General features: G+C 36.7%; 1 protein-coding gene across 1 annotated transcript in view; it reads right to left on the bottom strand.

Moving 5' to 3' along the window:
- Window positions 1–24,962, bottom strand: part of LOC150091288 (neuropilin and tolloid-like protein 2) — a 175,462-nt gene extending 150,500 nt beyond the window's left edge. Inside the window, exon 1 of the mRNA XM_090383103.1 lies at window positions 24,370–24,962. The gene's annotated coding sequence lies outside the window, so the exon portion shown is untranslated. The remainder of the gene's footprint in view (window positions 1–24,369) is intronic.
- Between the last annotated feature and the right edge of the window lie 1,299 nt (window positions 24,963–26,261).

Here is a 26,261-nt window from a genome sequence, read left to right as displayed (position 1 = left end):
GAAATTCTAACAGCATGACCACTGAAGATGCAACCGTGCAAGATGAAACAATCCTTGATCTTCATTCAAAAATGACATGGAGACCCGATGTTCACCTATTCAAAATGATAATTCAAAAGAGAGTACAGATTCTGGACGCTCTTTTTTCATTATAAAAGATTAGACCAAATATAATCATCAAAAGCAAACTGCTCACATGAACCAGACTCGCCTTCCCTTTTCAAAACCAAATAATGCAGTACATTGTATAATAGAATTGCAGTAATATGATGATATCTATGATTTAATCTCCCTATATAATTCTGTGACCTTTTGCTTGCAAGAGACTAATCTAACCTTCCCCGTTTAACTCTTAACTCCAGGCCCCGAGTGACAAGAGATTTTTCTCTGCGACTCAAAGTGATCTTTGAAAGTGATATAGTTCTATTTTTGTTGCGCAGTTTTCTTCTGTTTTGTTCACTTAAAGTAGTTCTTTGCTTAAAAAGGCTTACGTAAGAACATAGAAAGGGAATTTACCTTTCTTTTTTAGTATTTATATTAAATACTAACTTACTCTACTAACCTTAATAACCGCTTGGTCACTGGTGGCACCGCTCCTGCCTCCACGTGGCGGGGCCGGTAATCTGAGAGAAGAAAGTCCTTCTCCCAGGGCTAAAAGGAGTAAACATGGACACTAATGACTTCCCACGATTAGAGCCAAAGAGCTCTCAACATGACAACTACGAAACTGATCATGACTTCTCATTGTCGAAAAGACTAAAAAAGGATGCAAACAAGCAGGAACCTCCAGCTTTCCTGATCATCCATTCTCTGTCTTCACAACCTGTCAACAAGCTCTCCCCTTTCATCATACAACGATGCCTTGAAAATGCAGCAGCATCTCCAAAAATGGTGAAACGTCTTCAATCTGGTGACTTGCTAATAGAGACCTCTCACCCAAGACATTCTGACCTCCTGTTAAAACTTACACTTTAAGTGGAATTCCAATTCAAGTCACTCCACATAACACCCTTAATTCTTCCAAGGGAGTGATCAGTGAATGGGACCTATTGAACGTTTCTGAGGAAGAAATAATCCAGGAACTAAAGGATCAAAATGTAACTCAGGCCAAGAGAATCATGATACGAAAAGACGGCACCTTAGTCCCAACACGTAGCATAATTTTAACCTTTAGTTCACCGAATCTACCATCCTCAGTAAAAAAACAGGCTGTTTAAACTGTCGTGTTCGGCCCTTTATCCTGAATATTCTGAGATGCTACAAATGTCAGAAATTTGGCCACTCCCAAACAGCATGCCGTGGAGATGGAACATGTCCAAACTGCGGTTGCAAAACTCATACTCAATCTGAATGCAAGGCACAAACTCCGCAGTGTCCTAATTGCAAGGGCAGTCATCCAGCTTACTCCAAAGATTGTGATCTCTGGAAGTTAGGGAAAAAAATACAGAAATACAAGACTGAAAATGAAGTATATTTTCAAGAAGCTAGAAGACAAGTAAAATCAAGCATTCCAAAAACCACTTACGCTTCGGCTACCCATAGTCACAAATCAGTAGCATGTCAAACAGAAGTGTCAGTCTCTCCCGACAAATCGATCTTACTGATCGCCGACTGGGCTCGATCAGTACTATCGACTCAGCCTACATCTGAATCACAGTTGGTGGATCAAAGTAATAATACGCCACTCACAATTCCAACTCAAAACCTAACCCACAGTAAAGTGGCAGAAAAATTGCATCAATCAGATCCTGTGGAGGTGAAACAATCAACAAGCATGGATCCTGATGATATGCCCAAATAAGAAGATTTCTTGAATTACATGCAGATGGAGATATGGAGGATAAAAATGATTCAGGACGCCCTAATTTTTCCAGAAAAGAAAAATCTAAACCTGACCGTTATAAACAACCCACGCATAAAAAGCAGACAGATTCATCTTCCTCTTACAAAACCAAATAATGGAACGTATTATCCAATGTAACTGTAGAGGTCTTCGCAGTAACATAGATGATATACATGAATTAATTCATCACTATAAACCTCTTGAAATGTGCTTGTAAGAAACTAATTTGACATCTCTGGTCTCAGTTTAAATCAAAAATTACACTGTATTCAGGCAAGACAGGGCTGACTCCAATAACGCTCATGGAGGAGTAGCAATAATCGTGGATTCAAGCATCCCCGCCAGAAGTATTCCATTACAAACATCCTTAGAAGCCGTCGCCACGCGTGTTGTTAATGGTATTACTCTGACATTGGTTTCCATTCATCTTCCGCCTAATCATCAATATATTATTCAGGAACTTGAAGATCTTGTTATGCAGTTACCATCTCCATTTTGTTTACTAGGAGACTTTAATGCACATCACCCATTATGGGGTTCCCCCACCTCAGACAGACGAGGTAAGCTTATCGAAATGCTGATCGATAGACAGAATTTAACATTACTGAATACTGGGTCTCCTACATATGTGCATCTCCCTACGGGCTCAACATCTGCAATAGACCTTTCCATTTGTTCCCCAATCCTCTTTCCAAGTATAGATTGGATATCTCTGAGTGACCCTTATAGTAGCGACCATTATCCGTTAATCTGCAAAATTCAAACATCCTATTCCTTTCCAACAGAAAGTCGAATTAAATGGAAAAATTTCAAAGGCTGACTGGGCAAAATACAGATCGCACATCTCATTTGACAACGATATCATTCAGTCCGGTTCCATCAATAGTGATACTGAGTACATCACGAATCAAATGCTGGCAGCTGCATCCGTCACCATTCCTCAATATCAAGCAAGAAATAGACGAAAAATAAATTACTGGTGGAATGAAGATTGCAACAATGCAAAAAAAGAGAAAAACAAAGCATGGAACCTTTTCCGCAAATATCCTACCACCTCCAATCTTATTAACTATAAACGGCTCAGAGCCAAAGCTCGCTGTATCAGACGCAAAGCAAGAAAAGAAACTTGGATTTACTATTACCATTCCAGAAAATGTATTTTTCACTCCGCCACGATTGCAAGAACCCTTATCGCTTACCATCATTATTGGAAATAATGCAAAGCTGGATGAAATGTTTGCCTTCCTTAAGCAAACACGAATACATGATGACGAAAAGGACCGAATTATTATGTAGAATTATAATTTTGGCACATTTTGGCCTCAGCTGCACTTGTGCCGATCCACCATACATTCATACAACCACCACCTTTCGTAAGGTACAAAAAGAAGCTTTTTTTCGGTTAAATGCTTCGATGTCGATATATGTTTTAGAATAAATGTTGAAAGGCAATCAATTCTAGTGGGTTTTGAAGGAAAATTTGTTGGATTATCTGTGCTGCACTAGAAAGAGCTTAGACAGATCCCGAATTTTGTAATTTTTTCCAGCTACATTTTTACTAAACGAGGAATATAACAGAGTATATATCTCGTAGTCATGACAGTGTTTAGTGCTATGTAACAGTAAGCACGCAAAGAAAACATATTTTCAAGCGTGTGCTTATGCTTTTGTAATCACGCAACGGACAGCTTGTTTATAAATAATATAGTGATGGAAGTCGTATACCTGCTGTTTCAGCGCTTGTGTACATCGTAGAGAATGTAGTGGTCCAGAACAGCTTCTGTTTTGGGAGCTTATGTAATTTGTGAAAAATCAAATGTTCCTATTAGTTTCTTTTATATTCACGCAGCAAAAAGGTTTTTGAAGTTTGATGTACATGACTTTTTTTTCTGGCTGAAAAACTCGTACAAAGGTTAATTTTGTACCTCTTTGGGAGATAACCAAAGTCCATTTTTTGTAGACAACAGAGTTGACGTGTTGCTATGTTACTTTTTCTCTAGTGCATCCATTAATGTAGAATATATCACGAATTATATTTTCTCTTGTTTGTGAATTTATCATGAATGTTTATCATTATTATTACGTTGTATAACAAACGTTTATAAATGTAGTATTTATTTGCATTTTTTATGTTTTTTTATGAAGTGGGTATGCCGATTTTGAAAATGACCATATCACATTTATTAAAATTTCTGAGCAGAATTTGGTATTAACCTTTCCTACAAGTGAAAAAGCCAAACATATCACAAATTAGTAGAAACCACCCTTGGGTTAATTAAAAATATTTAAATGTGTTTCTGATCATCCTGGACCAAGAACCAGATATAGTCTCCCATCATAGCTTCATTTCACCTTCCTTGATACGTCTTCTCCATTGAATCTGTGTCCTGGTGGAATCTCTCTCCACGTTCTCTATTAGTTTCAAATTTAGTTTGAAAAAATACAGATTAGGGTGTAAGTAATGGAGATCGATTGATATTCTGTATTCCACCATTTTTCCGAAGTTTTCAATCAATTTATAATTTCCACTCTCAATGTTATCAAAAAAAAAGCCATTCACTACAAGGCGAAACGACTGCCACCTGCCAGGAATTTTCCCCAACATCAGTCGTTTTATCATCGAGTTCATGTACAGCTAATATCTGCTTAGCTAGTTCCAATAAATATACCACCTTTCAGTTTAAACTTCAGTATCAGACCATGTTGGAAACACAGATGGCACATGCTTGAAGATGTCACAATGAGGATCGAGTGCTTTAAAAAATTGTCAGTCCCAATTTGGCAGGGTGGTAGAAGCAGGACCTCTTCGTGAAGACAAATGATTGTTTAGTACATTGTGTTCGCCAGGCTACAACCCAATTCGCAACTCGGTGCTGATATATTTCCCTGCTGTCTCAGAGTCGAAATAAGCAAAGAAACTAAGTAAACCAATATTGAAAATCCAAAAGAACCCAGACATCTTTAAGTATATATCTCGCAGTCATGACAGTGTTTGGTGCTATGTAACAATCCTGACTGTTAGTTTCAGCACCAAAAACAGATAAGAAAGTGCAAATATAAACGAACCTTTTGTTACAAACCAAGAAGCCGCGATCATGAACACCTTTAGCATAGTCAGGGTGAGTTCCTCGACCAATATTAATAGCCAGACATAACAAACACACACAAAACATCAGGAGAAATTATTATATAACAATTTTTTATTCTACTATACCTATGGAAATTTTCCATCACAAAAGCATAAAAGAGGAATCGCCAGCTTTTACAAGAAATTGTGTCATGCGTATTTTGCTATTAGAATTGGTAACCAAATTAAGCATAGACCCCATATTATGTTCGAAAATGTGAGGTAATTGGTTAATGGTAGACGAAACCTTGTGAGGTAATTGGTTAAGGGGAGACGAAACCGAGAGACCACATTGGATTGCAAATCTTCGATTTAATGTCCCCTCACAGTGGTGAAACAGAAGTCACCTCAAACAATATAACAACTTATACAAGCTAAACTGAATTCTTTGGTAGAATTCTGAGATTCAGTCTGAGTAAACAGAATCTAACCGCACATTCCGTTGTCTGTTAATTCAGTGATGCAGTGCCCGACTTCCCACAGAAACCGCTATCTGAGGAAGGGGACATGCATTTTGAATTACAAATATTACTATACGTAAAAGTTTGCTGTTTATTTATAGTGCAGAAATTGGAGAAACTCAGGAGACAGTCTTATAAAGTTACTCTTTTAAAAAAAGAAAATTTATCTGCTAACACCTCAAAATTAGTATAACAGAGGATGCGAGACGTGTAAAGTTGCATTGAACTACTTGTACATATTCAACAGGTTGGACAGCTGTGCTTAATTTATGTCCACCTAGAATTAAATGGGATTTGCATCTCATCCTTCCTGGATACCTGCTTTCCTAGTAGGTTGATCTTTTTCACGTTCTAGTGAAGTACTGGCATGGTAATGGTTTTTCATCCTGCAAATGGAAAAGCTGACTAGAATATCCACGCGATTTAAAACTGCATATACTGACTTCTTGTGTTCTTAGCTGTATGAGTTCATTCGCAATCCAAAGTCGGCTATTAAGAGTGGATTAATTTTTCTTGTAATAAAGTATAGAGCATTTCATATTTTGTAACACTTATTAACCTTTCGGATGCAAAGGTAAAAAACACTTTACGTTTACATTGAGTCGCTAATTGAATTAAATGCTCCTTTATTTTACATTTAAGCGGTCTTTCGATGAAATGTCTGTGAACATTTATAATATCCGGATCCCAAAATTAGCCTTTAACTACAAACCTACAGACAAGAGAGAGAGAGATGTGGGTCGACCAAGACAACGATGGCGAGATCAAGACCACCTTCAAGAGTTACAATGGAACAGGTCTTAAAATACCTAAGCCGGACCAAGTTCATGATGATAATGATGCCATTTATAATATTCACAGATGTAAAAAAATAAATGTTTCTGTCAGTAATTTTCAGTGATTATGGGCGTCTTGAAAATACTCTCTTCTGGATGGATGGTTGTAAGACAGATGTATGGAGGTTTACCTTCAGCGAGTGGGTGGTTGACTTTTAGAACAAACTTCCGTCTGTTGCTGTGGAAGTGGGTAGTTTGAATAAATTCAAGGAAAAACTAGACAATCTAGAACTACACACTGCGCGCATAATTTACAGTTATGGTTTATTGATTCCTCATAGTCTTGACTCTTACACGCTCATTCAAGACAAAGAAATCACGACTGGGCTTTGAGGCTTTTCTTTGCCTGTGTTTGAATCCTCTTAAAATTAATACAATCGAGAAGGTTAGTGAATGAAATATAGCCTTAGCCATGGTCAAATGGTAGGGTACAGTAGTGCATGCTATTGAGTTTAGCGTGTTTCTAGCCCATATGAACGTTATTTTTAGCATACACTTTTTACAGTTTTATTATTTATAGTTTTAATATTAATTAAAATTGTTTTACAATTTGAAATTTAATATATAATGTTAATATTTACAATTTTATTATGTTTTATTATACGGTTACTCTTAAATTAAAGGAGTTTCCAAAGATGGATCTGGCGCTATATGTGCCTTCTAATCCCATTCCCAGTCATAATCTAAAATAAAAAAATAGCGATTCGTCCAGCGGCATTTCAACGTAGTAATTAAAATTAAATCAATAAATTTGGTCTTCTTACCTACCCTCGATTTCAACCATGGAGACTTTCTACTCGTATTGAAGACCGAGCACTTAGACTTGAGCTTCTGTTTAATTTAGAGACATAACCGTTATCCTCATTTTTGCCCAAATTGCTAATATATTTTTAAACTATCTTACGTTCGCTGGCCAGTAAGCCTCAAACAGCTGACCTGGCGGTGCCTCACATTTTAAACATATAACGAATTCGCCTATTTTGTTGATGGTACACAATTTAAAAAAGATATTAGAACGGCATTTGTTCCTAAGCTGAACATAAAAGCCTCAAGCCTAGTTTTAGTTTGATAAATAAGAGCCTGTTTGTCGTCGACTTGATATGAATGGACACCACAGTTATGCCTTGCCTCGTTCAAAGTTACTGATCTCTTACGCTGAAGAGACACGCACTGATTTTATTCTTCTCGATGGTCTCTAATTCTTTCAAAGTCAGTGTATTTTTATTATCGACAGATAATTCAAATATTTTCAGAAAATACACTAACTTAACCAAAATAGCCTATCCATTATTAAAAATATAAATCAGCGCAGCTTACCTCTAAGTTGAAGTAAAGTATTGCTGATGTAAATATGTGGTCAAAGAGAAATATTCAACTACGGTTTTTCAATACTTGCAACATTCCAGTTGGCTATTGCAACTGTCATGGAACTGGAATTCCAGTTGGCTATTGTTGGAGCCACCAAGTGCAACATTCCAGTTGCACTTGGTGGTTCTAACAGTGGTTATTTACAGAAATCTTTGCATAATCTGTCGGGGTTAGTATTAACTAAACTTATTAATGGGTCTCAATTATTAATGCCCTGAATCGGTTTCAATTTTTAGGATATCCGAGAGAGATATCAAATCCTAATGCAGTGTCCCCAATAAATCATTCCTTGACAGTCATGGATGTGAAGTAATTTTCACTTTTTGTTAGGCAACTAGGTATCATAATGCCATAAAGAGAATACAAGTAATATGTTGTTGCTCAAGATTCCCAACTATCCTCCTGAGATCGGTCTACCATATTTAACAGAATGTTCGGAAACCATCTTTCTTCACTTTCTGTCAGTCCTCATTCCTGTTATTATTTTACGCTTCTTGATGCGAAGTCGCTTTTCGTAGCTCAGTATAACGAGATTTAAGATTAGTTTGCTGCGTGGCTTCTCCCTGAAGTATTCATGTACTTCAAATGAGAACTAATTTCCGTTGGAATCGTCAATTCTCAGGTGGTTTTCCGGATTTTCCCAGTTTCTTTAGAAAGTCGCAAAATGGATTGCAAAACTGGGAAGTGCTTATTGACGCTAGTCTTGAAATTTTATTCGAAATGCATTGTAAAACTCTGAGATCCTTGTTTTAGAGCATTCGAGCAGTTTAACGTATTTATTTTGGTTTCGGAAGCATCAAATTCCTTTAGCAGTAAGTAATGAGCCCAACAGGTTTCCTAACTGGTGGTTGGCATACCTTAGTTGAGAAATCTGTTCTACAGTAACTCAATACTTGAAGGTGAATTTTAATTATCTTAACTTTGTGTTACCTCTCGATAATCGAGAGCTGTAAATGAAGTCCTAAGTTGTAATAGTCAATCTGGATCAGCCGATAATTATTTATAAAGCAAAAATGATAGAAATTTGGAAATTTCTATTAGCGTCTTGAACTCAAAGTTAATTATAAGACTTCCCTTTTTGAGATATTTAAAGTTAATAAATGTTTTTACAGATAGTACAGTATTTCGATACACGAAAGTATTAATAATAATAACGAAGAAGAAAATATAGAGATTAATACCAAATCACGATATGTTAGGCATGAAGGAAGTGCAGTAAACATCCACAAGCACTTTTTCTTAAACTTATTAAGATCTATAGTTTACAATTATAAGAGGAAAATACTCTGATGATGAATCATAACTTAGTCAATCACATACACGTACTCTTATACACATCACACCAATTCATCTGAAGTTTTCAGGCTATACGAACGTTTCAGATTTAGAAAACCTCGTTTAAAAATACAGTATATACTTTTTTTGTCAATGAAGCAAAAACGACTGATGATAAATCCTATAACGGAAAAAATTTATATTTATCTTCATATAAATGTGGGACCCAAGTCAATGATGGATTAAGGACCTAAAGACAATAAAACACTTCATACAAACATAGGTCTGATTTCGCTTTGTTTTCAACTTACAGCCATTTTTGTGTTCTGATTACGTTTGCAGGAACCGCCCAAAATGACTACCGTCTGTCTGAGTACAAGCCTTCAAACGTCTCATCATACACCTCCTCATCCATTAAAGAGTTCCAGGCGTTTTCTGTCGGATTTGCTGTTCTGATGGGTCTATTGCCATCTGAAATTCGTTTTCTGAATAAACCAATTACAAAGGCGTTCATGTATTCTTATTATTCTTATTCTGAAAGGCCTTATTTGGCACATGGCGATTAGGGACGTTTTCTGCATAAAGATGCTTTGCCTCGGCTGCATTGCATCTAGCAAATCCATACATAAAATGCATGCCTGCCATCTCTTGATTTGAATAAGCCTCCATTATCATAGCAAATGCACAGTATCAAAATGTTAATAAGCTCCAAATGTAGTGCCCTTTTCAGGAGAACTAACTGAAATTACTCACGAACACTGAGAGATCTTGTTTACTATCAGTAAGGCTCTATTAGATATCGAGCATTGCTTGAAAATAATTGAATGGAGCCAGCTATCTAATTCAGTTTGTGAAAAAGATTGCTGCAACACAAAAATGGCTATTACTCGGAAACGTGGCGACTTTATTATTTTTGGTGGTCCGATGTCGATTTTAAATTTTTGTTTGGTTGAGCTATTCAATTTGCGCTCAAAAGCAATTTCTGAACTCAGTTCATTCTTTGCCCATTTTTGTGAGGAAAAACCTCCGTTTCAGGGTGGCAAATCCATGAATATTATCACCCAAGACCAACTAACTCAGCCACAGTTCGTAAATCGACGATGAACATTTTCTTCCCAATGGGCAGTATTTCTGAACTTCAGATAGTGATAGAAGTCGAACTCGGCTTCTTCCGATTTGACAAACCAGAAATGAAAGAAACATTTAATATCTGCAAAAACCCTTTAATTACAAAATGAAGATAATTCTGTTGACAATAGCTCTCTGCACTTTGGCAGTAGGGAGGTGTACATTACTAATTTTAATATTATAATTGGAAATTCTGGTCATATATTTGTCTCATAAATATTAGATTCCCTGTAAACCCCAAAAATTAAACGAATGACAGGAAACTCGACAATTGATTTCTATGGTTTTGACGGATCCAGAGGAGGATCCTCACCTATAACAAAGAGACAATCCTGTAGGCTAAAATCAAAGTTAGTTGTTTACAGTTTTATGGGAAATAGACGCAACCGAGCCAATATATAATGTAGTAGTATGTATTTAAACTTATTAATTAAAACCATTTCGATGCTTGGTTTCCATTGATTACGTTTGCCGTGTTACTGATGACATGTAGTCACCACAACTGCGAGCATTAGGTACACCCGTTTCACGTAGTCGAATACTGAGACATTCCAGAGATGTGCTGCCTTTGGATATGGTAAAAAAAGTCAGTTCGTTCCTAAAGACTTGTGGTTAGTAATGCTAATTTCTTTCCAAAGGTTCATTAGAATAATATCTGTCTTTTTACATTGGAATGTCGCGTTTATGTTTATTTAATACACATTCATATGCCGTCCCCTAACTTATCCTATCCCTTAAATCGTTTATCACCACAGATGGGTCTACGTCCCTTCTCTTAAGCATTGAACGTTTCTGAAACGTGATTTATGGAGGGCATATCAATAGCCTCTTGTCATTCTGTGAAAGGTTTGGTAAATCTAATAAAGTTTTCATTATAAATGCTTCATTAAGACTTAAGAAAAAACGACTTTTTTAAAACCACCTGTCAACTCTTTTCCATGCTTATTAAGATGTTCTTCACAAAACAAAAACTTCTCGTCATTAGGCGGTAGTAAAATAGATTATGGATTTTTTTTTTCTTTCTGTATCTCGTGCAATTATTAATAAAGTGAATAAATAGAGAACGTAAATCTGACAGGAGCAAGGAAGGAGAACGTAATATTCTTACAAATATCGCATTAGTTATTTAAATGAAACATTTGTATCAGAGCTTACAGTGTCAATATTATCGAAAGAATTAACTTATCAATAAAGAAGCTGAAATCATGAGCTGAGTTATAACTTATCACTATTTATGAGTAGAAAAAAGGAATGACCGTTGGACCATTAATAGTTATGATAATTGCATCATGAAAAAAACTGCTATAATCCAACAGACATGCTTAAGAGACGTCAATCTCAGTCCCACGACCAATTTGAAGCAAAAAATTGGTGGGACGGCAAAAGCGAAGTAACAAATTTGAATATTCAATAAAAAATAATTTAAACTCTAGAAGCTTGAAATCGCTCTCACTAAGGCACTCACTGTACGCTCGATGTAACTTAAGGATGGAATCCTCTGTGACCTTTGGATTCAAGGTATGGCTGTGCACCTTGAAAGCAAAGGACAGGGAATATCATCTGTAAAAAGGAAAGTAAGGCCAAGGATACCTCTTAATAGCTCACATGTGGCCGAAAAATCTTTCCCCCCCATTTGGGCAGTCAAAGAGCAGCGTATGGGAAGAGTAAGGTCTTTGAGGACGATTCCACCCACCATTAAAACTAACCAATAGCTTTTCCCGACAGCATCCACTTTCTTTGGAACAAACACTATTTTTAACCTGCAGGCTGGATTTAATCTCAGTAGAAAGGAGTTGATCCATTTTTCCTTCAAGTAGCGTTGTTAGCAACCACATAAGATAGGTCTTCCATTGTTTGGAGGACTTTCCGTTATTTATTAATGACTTTTCACTGATGTGAAAAGAGTAGCCGAAAAACCAGAGGTTCGAGTTATTCTTGTTTCCTGTTATGAGATTCGCTGTATACAAAAGGGCAAACTCTCCATCCAACTGCAAGTGGCGCAACGGAGATCGTAAGATGGGAGATTAGTTAAGTGCTTTACGAAAAACTATCGATGCGCTCTAAATCTCAAGAGTTTGGGTTTTAAATTTTGATAATGCAGTATATTATCAAAATTTTACGAGTAACATCAAACATAAGAAATATGCTATATATAAAAAATCGATCTTTAGCGTTTTTTACCTTGGCTAACATTTTAATGGAAGTTTAAATTGGTAGACCGAAAAATCCACGATGACAAGAAAATGACAATGCAACACTGTCATAAAACAGTAGTGTAAAGCAACTTCTAGATCGTAGAACGTTCTCCCGAAACCATCCTTGATTCCAATGAAAACAAATTAATTTTATGGTCCTCAGGAAGTCTTTTTGATGCAGACTCAAAATCTCAGATTCGCAGTTAAGCAGTTGTAAAGTACTTTATCTCCGAGCGCAATTCTGTAAATAGATTTTTGTGTACGAAATATTTCTTGTTTTACAGATAATAAATTTTATGTGCGCGCACGTTGTCTTAAGTTTTTCCATTTCATTATACAAGACAGTTGAATATTGTTTTTGGCTTAACGAAATTAAACAGTTTGCACGATCTCTGTTGTGTAGCTATTTCAGTACGCAGCCTAATTGTGTTTACATTTGCTTGTAAGAACTTAATTAACGCTGATGTTAATTTAAATTGTGCGCTTGCTTCGCGTACATATTCTGAGACTACGAAGAAAGTTTCAGAGTTTGTTAGAAAGCTTTAAAATCGTCGTTAATAATCGTGTTAACAAATCTGTATGAAAAATTACATTTTCCAGTTCGAATAGTCTACAACAATATCCTTCATAGTTCGTATCAATCGATGGAATTCTTTGCAGTTTGTTTTGGCAGTACTCCAATGATATAATGGTTTAAAGCTGACAGTTTGCAAGGATCTGTGGTTATCCGCCAACAAAAGGAATGGCACAATAAGCAAATAACCAAAATTTAAGTTATGAGATTGCATTTTTCTTATTTCTGAGAAACGATTTTTTAACTCTCTTAAAAACCAGTTTCATGAGCCTTTTGCAAATAGACCATGCGTTACCATCATTTTACCATTAACAAACACTTATAAAAGCAAACATACTTACGGATTCTGGTATCAACGCTAATTTTATAATCATATTACCAGTGATGGAATCGAATAGCTTAATCCAACCTCAAAACCGAACCTTAAGAAAAATGACGATCCATTAAATGATGCAGTTTCTAACCAGCAGTTCTTCTCGTCACGTGCATTTCTCACTTTCTCTCATCGCGAGCTATTAAGGTCAGTACACTGGAATTGGCTCGCCTCTGTTTTCTCAATTCCTCCCTTCATCTGAATCGAATGGTTCGCAGGAAGTCATTTATAAGGAGGGGGTGGATAAGAAATCGATTTCGCGATTGACTGCAAGATTCCCTCCCTCATGGTGGCAGAATAATAAATGGATCAACTACTCGAAAGGGGAATATCTGTTAAGAGAAGATAATCGGGAAATATATTTCTGTCTTTTGTAGTCCGGTGTTTGTGGTAGAGGCAGGACTGAGATGGACGCCTAAAGGGTGGTTTAGTTTACCCAGTGTGATCATGACTCATCGTGTTGGGGATATCAGAAGACGGACTGTGGTAACTAACACATCAAGTAGGTATAAGAAGTTATTAATAACGAGATTAATTAATAGGGGTGCTTATCGGACATGAACGAATTGATTCTCTTGAGAAAAGCCTTTTGTAAAAAGTAAGAAATCGATTTTCCCTCGCCGTTCTGAAGATAAAAATAAAATTCCGACTTCATCATTAATTACTAAACCCGATGATAAGTTCCTAATGGCATTAGTTTTCAGATTTAATTTGTGCAGAGTTACTTTCACTTTAACTCAATTCCAGAATAAAATATTATGCAAAAAAAGTGTGATATCTCGACAGATTAACTATAGAAATAATAATTGAAGAAATAATCTTCCTTGTTTTAATATTAATTCTAGAAATAATCATCAACAATTCGATAAATTATTCACACACTAGTCGCTGTTTTTTGTTATCCTTATGTCAAGTGTTCTGTCTAAACTGAATATATTGAGATTGCTTTCTTTTTATTTATGTTAATATTTCATTAGATGTTAGTTAATCTTTAGTATGGTGAACGTGTTTTTCAGTTTTATTTTTAAGTACTAAGAAAGGTTTTCGTTTTGAAATAAATTAAGAAGAAAATAATATGTAGGTTAGTGCAAATGCATCATTTTAACATAGCTATCTACCAAAGTAGTTTAATTAATTAATTAATAAAATTGGCATCGTTATGGTTATATCTCATATTGTGACTGCCTTCACAATGAGTTTCCATGGTATTGTACTACCTCGAATAAATAACAGTTCACCAGTGGAGAAGACTATTGTTATTTATTCTCAGCGGATACCAGTACCCAGACGGCACCGTTTCAAAGCTTGTTGGCTTCTCTTTGGTGGGTGGGCAAGTACCCTGGTGTTGCAATAGTGACAACCCAGTTACCTACATATTAGTCATTCTACCTCGTAGCATGAGGCCTTTGCCCTTAAATACTTTATTGAAGAAAATAATTTATTCATGCTGGTATTATAATGCATGTCATTCTATTTAATTCCTTAGCTGAATGGCATTAATTTTTTTTCATTTAATTCGAATTCGATCAATAAAATTATGGGTCCCCTGCCTCCATCAGTCCTAGAAAGTATTTTCAGTAGAGAGGTATGCTTTGTACCTCTGCTACTATAGCAGAGGAAGAAGGCCTCTCTTTTATTGGCAGTTTATCTTCAAGTTTCCAGTAAGGTTGAGCCATTTCACTTTAATATTTTGCGTGTAAAGTGAAGAGGCTTGGTTAAACTTGCTCAATCAATCTCCTGTTTTGCATATTACATCATACGATCTCATACAGATTCTCCTCCTTGGTTTTCATTTCGCTCTTGGTTGTTTCCAAAGATATGCCCTACCCATCGTAAGAAACTTTCTTTTCATTCATATTTCCCAAGTGCTTAGTTTTCGTGATTAAGCAGTTAAGAGCATCAGTCAGGGGAAAGTGCCTCCATCCTCTCCACGCTGTCTTTTATACTTTGCATTTTAAATTCAGTGGCATCCTCCTATTTATTAATAAGGGACGTTCAAAAGAAACACGTTTTTGAAATGAACTGCTGGAATATTCGAATGACCGACCGTGTTAACAGAATAGATAAAGCCTTCCTGGACCGAAGGAGCGAGAGAAAGAATTTTCGTTGAATGCATATTTCGTTTTAAAAAGTAAAATTTGAGCAAAAATTAGGTACATTTCCATCACCCAAGGAATCGATCATCAGAGATAGTACCGTGTGTAAGAAGCAATATATATAAAGCAGGAAGTCAAAAAGGGAGGGATACTGCATGCGTGCACGCACGCAATTCGGCGAAAAAATGGGAATAGCGCGACCTAAATGACTTTAATCGAGAAATGATAGTCAGAGCGAAACGTGCCTGTGCAAATAGCACAGATACTGCCATTCTGCTGGGGTTGTTCACACGCAACAGTGTCTAAAGTGTGTGGAGGCTTCTACTGCAACCATAAAATATCTAGCCAACATCAGTCCTGAGATCAGAAACAACTTGATATGAGAGGCCGACGGAGGATCGAAAAAAATCAGGCTCTGTAAGAGACTGGTCCCAATTGGATAAACGAGAGTGCAGTACAACAGAGGGGTGCAAAAGTGGTGCATCGGAGTGCACAATGCGACAGACCGTCTCATGGATGGGTTTCTTTTGGCGACACGATTTTTTCCTGTTACTTGTTAAATCGGTTTATTTCTACTCGTAGGATTCAGATCTTTATAATCTAACGGAATTGGAGCTGCGCTCATATCCTTGTGATTTGTATTTGTCTATAGAAGTCACGTTCAAGAGCTGATTTTCATGATGGTGATGACTGATAAACTCGGAAGACAGCTACCGGTACAATGGGTAGAGGAACACCGACACATTCCATTGAAGGAATGGAAAATAAGATCCGAAGGATTATGGTTCCACTCTGACGACAGGATTAAGATATTGTGACAGCAACATTATTCAATGGACCCATCGGTGACAGATGTCAACTACGAGCTAGTAGCGGAAGAGGTAACGTATAGGGGCTGTTTCGTGGCACACGCATACTAAAAAAACTAGTGGGGGATAAGTGTTTGTGGTGACATTGTTAGCGACAAGGCTCATATCTCCATTCTCGCAGTTATTCCTGATGATAATGATTAATGTACCAAGGACAGGATTATTTGGGACTGTTCAAACGCACAAAGGTGACCATACGTCTTTAATGGCCTGATGTCAACCCGATTGAGTACGTATGAGATAGTGGAACCGTTTGCTGCGGTAGGGATACGCCACCGTCCAATCTGTGGCAAGTGCAGTACGTTTCAAGTTGTCGGCCTGGACGCCACTCGCTAGAAACTCACGAGTGTCTCGTGTGCTCAATCTAAGTGTCCATCTGATACCTATATTGAGTAGCGTGCTTTACCACTGCAGCCACACGATGTAGAGTAAGGAATTCTGCCACTGCTGTAATGTCCAATGTTTTCGTTCTTTGCAAAAGCTGGACGATGACGTTCGTTGTTGGGAGAGTTCTTCGGCATTCGAGGTGCTGCTCGGCTATGAGCAACCGATTCTGTGAAGTATTTTTCTGATGGTTGTTTGTCCTAGAGTTATAAAAGTTCTACCAACTGTCTCTAAAGTCAGCTAATTAAATATTCATTTAACATATAATCACATCTTCTGTGAGGGGATCGGTCATTTCTCCTATTCTTTTAATTGGTACTACCATCTCTCTCTCATGACCTCTGAGGATCAACCATTAATTTCCAACACATGCTGGAGAAGAATGAAGCAGTCGCACTCACTCACCAGAGTACATATACATTCCTAAAAGTGGACAAAACAAATTTAAATTTAATCGGGTGATGATGTAGACAAGTGGCGTTTTTCAGACGCTACGTTGGAATGAGAATTGCATCTAGAAGCAAGGTAGCCTTTGCTCATCTGGCGTCTGTTAAAGGCCAAACAAAAGTTTCACAGCCCCCTTAATTCATAGTATATCTAAACTAAAAATAGAAAATATCGTATAACCAGCTAGAAAATATTAGTGGGCAAAGGTAGACGAGAGTTTTATTTAATTATAAAATTAAAAATATAAAACAATTTTGAAAGAGTGGCGTCTGTCAGCATCCATATTAGCAACGAAGTGTTTAAAGGTTTTTTCCAGATATATTTTTGTAATTACAGAGATAAACTAAGTAAACGAAAAGTGCATCCAACCATCTTAAGAAAAGCCGAACGAAAAGCTTATGTATAGTGATGTCACAGCAATGAAACTTATGACGATGCACGCTTACGCTTGTTGCTACCCAGTTGAAACAACCTAGTTATATTTCGAAATACTTTATTCCTCTCTCGTTCTTTTCAATTTATCACAACCGTATTTCATTATGCTGTTTTAGAAATTAGCCATTCTACTCCTACTGATTTTAAAATCTCATTACCTTTGTGGCAGCTCAGTGAATATATTCACTGAGCTGCCACATTTGTAAACTGAGATTAGATTTTTGCTGCTGGTCAAAAGAAATTTAAGACGTGTGCTTTGTGATGAGGTTTGATTTAAGATTCGCTTTCATGTTTGCTCAAGCAGAGGGGGGACAGAATTTTTTATTCCATGTAAAACCCCCTTTAGATATACCAGCACGTTATACTGATAAATTCAACTTCTGGTCGAGAATTTTTACTCAATCTCCAAAATTGAGTGATTATATCTCATAGCCTGAATTTCTGGGGAACTATATTGCTTAGATCCCTAACGTCGAACTGTTCAAAGAAAATGCAATGATGGAATCCCTGTGAACATTTGAAATGGCTTCTCACGTTCGTCACATCTCTAGTATTCTTCAGTGCCATTTATTTTGAAAAGAACATTGTCTTCTGGAAGGAGAGTTTGATTACCACAGGGCTGATGGATATTGAAGTTTTGTCTGTGACAAGACGCCTATTTCCTCTAAGTTCTTCATTTTTCACAGCCAATTTAGATTAGGAAGTTCTCTTCTCATTCCTTTAGAAGGAGATTCCAGGCTGTTGTTGAAAACTTAATATCATTACTTACTATTAGAATTGCTGAACACAGAAGTGGAAAATTGTCTTTATTACTAATCAGGAGAATGAGAGTCCATCTTGGATTCTAAGACGTAAAATTTTCCGTTAATATTTATAAAAAAAAGGCATCGTATACTCCTAAAAATACGACAAATGACGCAGTAATATGTAGAACCATCAAAACATAATTATTCGCAAATCCCTTAAGAAATCTCTTAAGCAGTCAGCCACAGCCATCTTGACGGTATTTTTTTGTGCACCTGATTGTGCGGTATCTTTCAATTACGCAATAGCAGTTTGCAACTTTGTGATGACAGTTGGAATTAAAACGAGATAAAAATTTCTCCCAGCGTAAGCGACATTAGCTTGAATTGTGTTAATTAAATTATAATTAAATTAAAGAAGTAATGGAACAGTATAATTAATGTCATTTTATTTAAAAATACACAATATTTTGTGTTTTCCGAATAATGCGATGTTCGCTGAAAAAGAAATGATCTAAGAATGGTCTCATTGCAAATTAGGTTTAATAAAGAAAATGGACCAGTTAGTTTATCGTACTTTTTAATATATCATTTAAAATTTACTGGGTTTCAAAGGAACCGTGTTGAGATAAAGGATTGCGAACGTTGGTTTGCTCACGAGATTAATAATACGAGTCATATCTTTTCATTAGTGTTTCTGATTCATCAGATGATTCTTCTCTCAATTTGGTGTCAAAATCTAAAAGCTCGACTCGTCCTTTACTCCTCCTACTTCCAGTCTATCTATCATAAGACAAACTTTCATTTTCGCCCCGTGCACAGAGGCGGAACATATCTGTTCTGTACGGCTGAACTAACCAGCAACGTGTGCTTCCTATACAGTTCGGCCCACCTTATCGTGGGCGAGAGTACGTACTTATCAACTGAAGCGTGCATTTCTTTTGCCCCTCTGGAACTGACTGGAATGTTTATGGTTCGAAACACCCGATAACGGCCAGTACTTGCATCATGCCTTGTGGTCGTGGGTCAGCACAGAAGCTCTTCCCCCACCCCACCTCAACCTTTCACACGCAAAATAACAAGAGAAAACTTTCACCACTGAAAAGTTTCCGAATCACAAAACCCATTCAGAGACAAATGATTTCAATTTTAGGAAAACCGAGATTTATACTTTTGAAATATCCGTTTGTATTGTATGCTCGATGAAAAATAAAAGTTATTGAAATTGTTAACAAACTGTTGTTTCGAATATATACAAAATATAAGATTAACAGGAAGCAATCAGTCGAAAAAAAGATATTATTAGTGTTGAATTTGATTCTTCAGAGAACATAATTTCCTTGGTAGTGTATGTATTCGAGAAAATAACGTCCTCATCTTCTTTATCCATATACTTTGTATGCTTCCTATTCTGTTCCTTTATTGCTTCTTACATGTACAATGTGTGTGTAAATACAGATAAAAGGAGCGTATGTTCCGCTTTTTCCAAGGGCATGGCAATTCGCTTCAAACATCTTTTGCAGAGTCCCTTGGCTATCGTAAAAATAAATTCGAGGGTCTTGACGTATCATCAGAATGCTCCAAATCAATTGATCCTGAAACCTTACCTAGTTCTGAAGTTTTGGACAGCTAACAGCTATACTTCTACCACCATTTATCACTCGGAATTTCTCATAATGCTCAACTTGCTACACGCCTGTGACCCGGTTAGTGGTCATAAGAAAATGGCATTAAGACTAAAAACAACTCTTCATAACTAACGTATAAATATTTGCTATATTTCTTATATGTACGCATATCCACTGTAATTTTGTTTACCTTGCGAAAGCTTTGGATATGTTTTCCTCACCAAGTATGTTCCAAGTACATTTAGAAATCCCCAAGAAACAAACGTTTTTAAGATTTTCGCGTGTCTTAAGACGTGACTTTAACCCGCCTCCCCAGTGAATCTTCTCCTCAAAGAGACATAACGCAAAGTTGAAGTAAGAGAAGTCGCCATTATATCTAAAAGATACTCAAAGAAAAGCAAAGCATGAATCTGCTCAAATTCCACATGGAAATAGATCTAAAAAGCGTAGAGTAAGTTTTGCCCTGTAGATCTCTTATGGTATGCAAGCTGTAATTCCTATGAGAATTGGTATTCTCAGTTCACTTGACTCATTCATATACAATACAAAAGGCCGATAAATTCGTTCTCCAGTTGTTCCTAACTTGAATTTTAAAAGTAACATTGGAATTAACTCTTTAAGATTAAAATAATGTTTAACTTTGATCTCATTTTGAATAAAAAAATGCTTGTTTTATATTTTATTGTGCGCAACTTTTCTCGTAGTAAAGGTTTATGTACTTTATTATAATGCGTACAAATTAGCACGTTTTATGTGACTCGCACCTGCCTTAGAAATAATTCAATTACTGCAATTTCACGATCTGTACAATGGTGTAGCGGTTACGCTGGTTATTTTAAAGGTCTAGATTTGAAAAGTCTAGTTTTAATGAGTCTTCCTATCGCGAACGAGACAGTCTGTCTGGGATGAAAGTATAGCTTTTATTCCTCAAAGAGGCGAACTGAATAAGTCTGTTTGTAGACATATAATATACTGATCCCTAATTCTCTTGAAGAGAACTTTCAAAATAATAATAATAATTTATTTATCCCTATTTTATGTTACACTTTTTTGGGAGATAAAAGCAAAAAAAAAGGGAAGGGAGGACAACATAAGCCAAAGGCTTTTTAGGTGATGTTCCCTAAGAAAAAGATATGGATAACGATAAAAAATTCAGTTCTGAAATTGTATAGACAATGTTCAACAGAAAAGACAAATAAATTGGAATTTTTGTATATTTCTTTATAGAAGACTTCGTAAACCACCAGGGTTTATAATTGCATCGTGAACATTTTTACAATTAGAATTATGAAAGAAAAATGGTGAAATGTCTTCACAGAAATTTACAAACTATTTGTCAGCTGCTTCCTTTAACATTTTTACATTGTTTTCGAATTGGTCATTTCCTCTGTATGTTTAAAATCCAGGTGTTGAGCGGAAGATAATTTGAATCAGACATTCCTGATGTGTTCAATTCGTAGTTTCTTCAATCGGTTTAGTGAAGTGGCATTTTTGATTTTTTGAGGAAGGTTGTTCAAGGTTTTAGCTCCTCTGTATTTTATATTTTTCTATCCTATGGCTTTTCTGAAAAACCTTAAGGTTTGCTTTTTCTTAGATTCTAGGATATTTCTTCTTCTATGGTTATGAAAAAGGATCTGAAAAGAGGAGTAAAGTCTGGTTCTTCAAAGCATTGAAACAAAGACCGCCTTAGCTTTTTATAGCAGTTGGTAGTTGCTTTGGAGTCTTATTTCCTTATTTCGAACTTGCTGATGCATTCTAGGGAAGGCCTAAAATTGAGCGAACGCATCGATTGAAAATGTATTTGGTTCTTGCAAAGTTTCCTTGGCAGGTGGTACACCATGAGATGATTCCATAAGTGAGGTGAGGCTGAATTAAAGAAAGGAATACTAGTTTGAGAAGGGAAGGAGAGACACCCAGGCAGAGGCCCTGGTGAGTATTCACTCTATTAAAAATAACCATGATATCCCATACTATGATTATTGTGAATGCTGAGAAAAAGAATACTTCTTAGTACATTTTCAAAAAAGAGATTAGATTTAAAAATGTGTTTGGAATGTATTCTGGCAATAATGAAGTGATGTGGATTTTGTACATCAATGAATCGCTAAAGCTGGAAGGAATATTCCTTCTTGAACACTAGCGAATATTCTTCTTTGTGCGCATCAACAAGAAAATGAGCAACAGCACCTTACACTTCATACAAGCTAAGACAGTATTGCTAGAGGGTTTGAATAAAAAGACCATTTCCATGCATGAATAATACATAGATAAAATACTGCGTATTGCTGCTGATACCCTGAATCGCGGATTAGCTCCTCTTCTTATTTTCGTAACCAATGGGACATTATAATCCGCCATACACGCCTTTTTTATTATTTTGCTTTCCTTCTTGTTGCGGTTTATTTCTGTTTTTACTGGCAATATTAAACTCCTGAAAATATCGCGGAACAATTTCAAGTCAGCCTGAGGCCTACAAGAACAGCGCTCCGGAAACAACTTTTCTTCCTAAATATTCATGATCTCATGCATACGATGCTCTCCATCCTTACATAATACCTTCATCTTGCAGTTGAAGATAAAAAGAAAAAAAAAACTTCGATATTTTCATAACGTACTTTTATTTTCAAGAGCCAATGCAAAGAACGCTCGAAAAATGCTTAAAAATTAAATGATCAATCCGGTGAGGAACTTGTACAGCATGCGTTTAAATATTATCCTCCAAATGTTATATTGGGATAATGAAAGAAACAGATTTTAGTTTGAGAAAAGCGAATTTTAACGTGCTTACTACAGTAAACGAAGCATCCCTACTGGATTACAGTTTTAATAATATTTTACGCTACTCACTTCCCAAAACAGCTGCAAAAGTACTCAGAGAAGTTGGTTCGGTTTGGCTTTCAGTAATTGCTCTAAAACATCCCAGAAGTGCTCCGTTTAATTAAAACCAGCTCAAATAATGACTAGAATGTGTGCCACACAGGATCAGAGGAGATTATTATGCTGATATTGGCATCCTCCATATAATCCCCCTTACTCAAAGTAAAACAGCATTTATGGATTCGTGTAACCAATATGGCCTAAGCCAAACAACGTGAAACAGAGTCAAACCATTACTTTGCATTTGTCAAAGTTTATTATCGATGCAGTGCAGCCTATATGACACCTAGGTATACAAAACACAATCGACCAATCCATCTGATTTGCGGTTTGTGTTTTGTGATTCATCACTCCATATAACCCTCTGCAGTGTGGCTAGCTCCACTACATTGGTTCTGCACAACATAACACACATTGACAAGAATCATGTGTCATTTGCACACATACATCATATCAAAGGTTGAAAGGTAATGCTAGTGGTAGTTGGTCCGACAGCTAGTCCTATTGTCTAGTATTATAGAAAATCTACAATAACGAAGATATAGTAGATATTCCAAAGGCCAGTTTGCATCTTTGTCGAATTAAAACCATGGATTCTGGGAGAAAAGCCATGTAGACGTAGTTTTCATCCGAGACCTAACTTGATCACGGTGTTAGTCTATACAAGTTTCAGCCATTTCAATAAGGAGCTGGTGGGGGAAGGTGATTTCTGAACTTCAGCCTTCGACAGAATGGAACCCCTGACCTTATTCACCCAATCTAACAGCCGCAATGCTACAGGAAGGGTCATCTTTATGATCTCTTAATACATTTTTGTTTACCGAAGAGGTGATTGCTTTTTATATCAGATCACACTAAAAGTCCCTGTTTTTTTTAAGATTTCAGCCTTGTGATGAAGGACGTCACGAGTAAAATTAACATCAACCAAAGTATAAATTTCAATAAAATGAAGTCCTTTCTAAAAAGCTATTTCTATATAACCTCTTAAAGAAACTGGGCATGCTGTATTAGTCTGTTTTAATAGTGCTCATAGTAAAAAAATCTCTGCAAACAACAATTGGGATTATCAAGCGAAAGGTTTGTGATTTGCTGTTGAACATATTGTTGAATATAAAGATTTGAATAATTTCTGTATGTTTTGCTCTTGTAATCTAATTATTAAGAGAGCATAACATACATCTATGTTTATGTAATAAATGTTTAATGCTGTGGGTAATTATTGGCATTTATAGATTTATTATCATATTCATTGCGAGCGAGAAACGTCCATATTCCTTCTTGATCAGTTATTTCTGTACTTGCAATGATCACATATTAGCTAATGAGTTATCAGTGATTCAATCATCAGCTTAGTGTTTTTGTCCATAACATTTTATTACTCTGAAGTTCCGACAACGCTTTCACGTTAAACTTTCAGATTCGAAATCTAAAACACATACTGTTTTATTATAATCAAACGGTAGCGTGCCGAAGCCAGTACCTCGGGGCAGTTTGAGTGTAGCACCACCTATTACTGCCAAGAACAATGAGATCTACAGGAGAAGAGCCAAAGGAGCAACAAGTGGGTACAATACATGCCTTCGATTGTTTTGTCTGAAGAATATTCGCTTAACTGAAGTTTGTTTAATAAAAAATACAATTGTAGCTTTGTATTAACGTAAAGCAATGTCAGATACAAATAAAGAACATAAGGCAATGTTTATTACTCACCAGATTGGCAATTCTACAGGTTTCGTATGGTTTGGTTGTCGAACAGTAACTTCGGTAAACGACTAGCTTGTCACTGTAGCTGAGGATTCATTCTGGGCGAAGGCTTTCCATTTTCTGTCGTAATCATTGCCTGCGTGGTTTCATTAGTAAAGCGTGCTATCGTCATTTTACAGAATCCCCAAATCGGCGCTCTTTTCATCGCACTGCCTCATATTCGTAAATTCCAGCGTACCAGTCACTGTCGAACAAATACATCGCCTGTTTCGCACCACATTTGAGCCAACACGGGAAGGAGTGAAAACTGGAAATACTGAGAAAGGAAGAAAGGTGGAATAGAGAAGATCGAGGGCAATTGGTGATCTCTATTGAATTTTTTTTCTTCTTTTTTACGAAAGGTCCTTGTTTATCGTTGAGATTGATCCGTGCGGTTTCATCTCACGAGCTATCGTCGATTGCTTTCACACACATACACACCACACCGCACTCGTAACCAGGAACAATCCGTCAATATTTCCCTACGCCCTTGTTACCTCTTCTCGACACGACATGACATATCTACCGCCGATACCAATGCCCAGTGTGGCTGTGCAGTTGGAGACATATGTGTCAGCAAAGAATAGAAAGCGCACCGTGAGAGCAGCACTTGTTAGGCAGCGCATGCCACGTTCTACCTGGATCGGTCCACTTCGTTCGATGAGGGAAGTCTAAAGTCAGATGGGTTTAATAATTATCCATTAAACTCTAGAGATGCTGTTCGCTTTTAATGATTATACAAAAGGAGAGAAGCTTCATAATGGCTTTCTCCAAAAGATTTCCTATGAGCAGCTCCTTTATTGGGTGATATCTGCCATCTGCAAAGTGTGTCACACTGGTTGCGAGCATGTTCAGGATTATAATGGTCACCGTTATATGGGTATAATGTACCATGAAATGGACTTTTCATAAACGTGTAAGCCCCATTTTACGATCTCTCTCGCTCTCTCTCGCGGGCTCACACTGCTTTAAAATGAAAATACTTTTCTGCTTTTTTGTGACTTTGATATATCAGGCAATATTATAATTTATATGAGCTTGAAGATACCCATATTCTTTATAAACTGTCATCTTTCCTTATTTCAAAACACACAACTGCAATTTTATTTCTTACATTTTTGACTTTCTTGTTTGTTTAAAGATATAATCGATTCAACTTGATCGGAACTGACTCCGGTTCGATGGAAATTACGGTTTTAATCTACCAGAGATTGAAAAATATTTATAATTTTAGCAATCGTACTCACTTTGTCTCAACAGATATTCTTTCAAATTGATGACAAAAAGATATTTCACAGCCGAATCCGGTTGGAGTTGTGTGCAGTAGCGAGCAATGCAGCTGAGGCATAGAAACATTGCTTTTACTCTTAATGTAGATTGTTCTAAATCTTTTAGTGAGTTGGAAAAACTGCGCATGACAGGGTTTTTTAAAATAAATCTCCAATTACAGCTACCGGAATTGAATTCGGTCCTTGCTGGACAGCATAGAGAGAGCGACAAGTACATTTAAATAGGGAACTATAACAATCTCTGGCGCCTCCGTAGCCAGGTGGGCAGGAGCAGCAGTGCGTAGACCGGGATTCGAACCAGTGACCACCAAATGCGGAGGATGCGGAAAGGTCAGGAAATGAACACCGCATATCTCCAGAGCAATATTGGCCTTAGTTGCTAATGCTCCTAAAAACCAAATAACAACAACAACATAACAATCTACTTTGTTTCCAATATAAGTTTAACCTCATATCCGTCAACTGCGGACAAAGTGCATAAGAGGACTGAACCTGTTATGCGCGATCTCATCCAGTAATTTGGAGCAGACCGTTGCACTTTACTGCATCTCTAACGTGCACTTGTATCTA

The sequence above is a fragment of the Mastigoproctus giganteus genome, chromosome 1 (genome assembly GCF_048544385.1).
Source record: "Mastigoproctus giganteus isolate SK-2022 chromosome 1, ASM4854438v1, whole genome shotgun sequence".
Taxonomy (NCBI): Eukaryota; Metazoa; Arthropoda; class Arachnida; order Uropygi; family Thelyphonidae; genus Mastigoproctus; species Mastigoproctus giganteus.
This window is presented reverse-complemented; position numbering and strand designations above follow the sequence as displayed.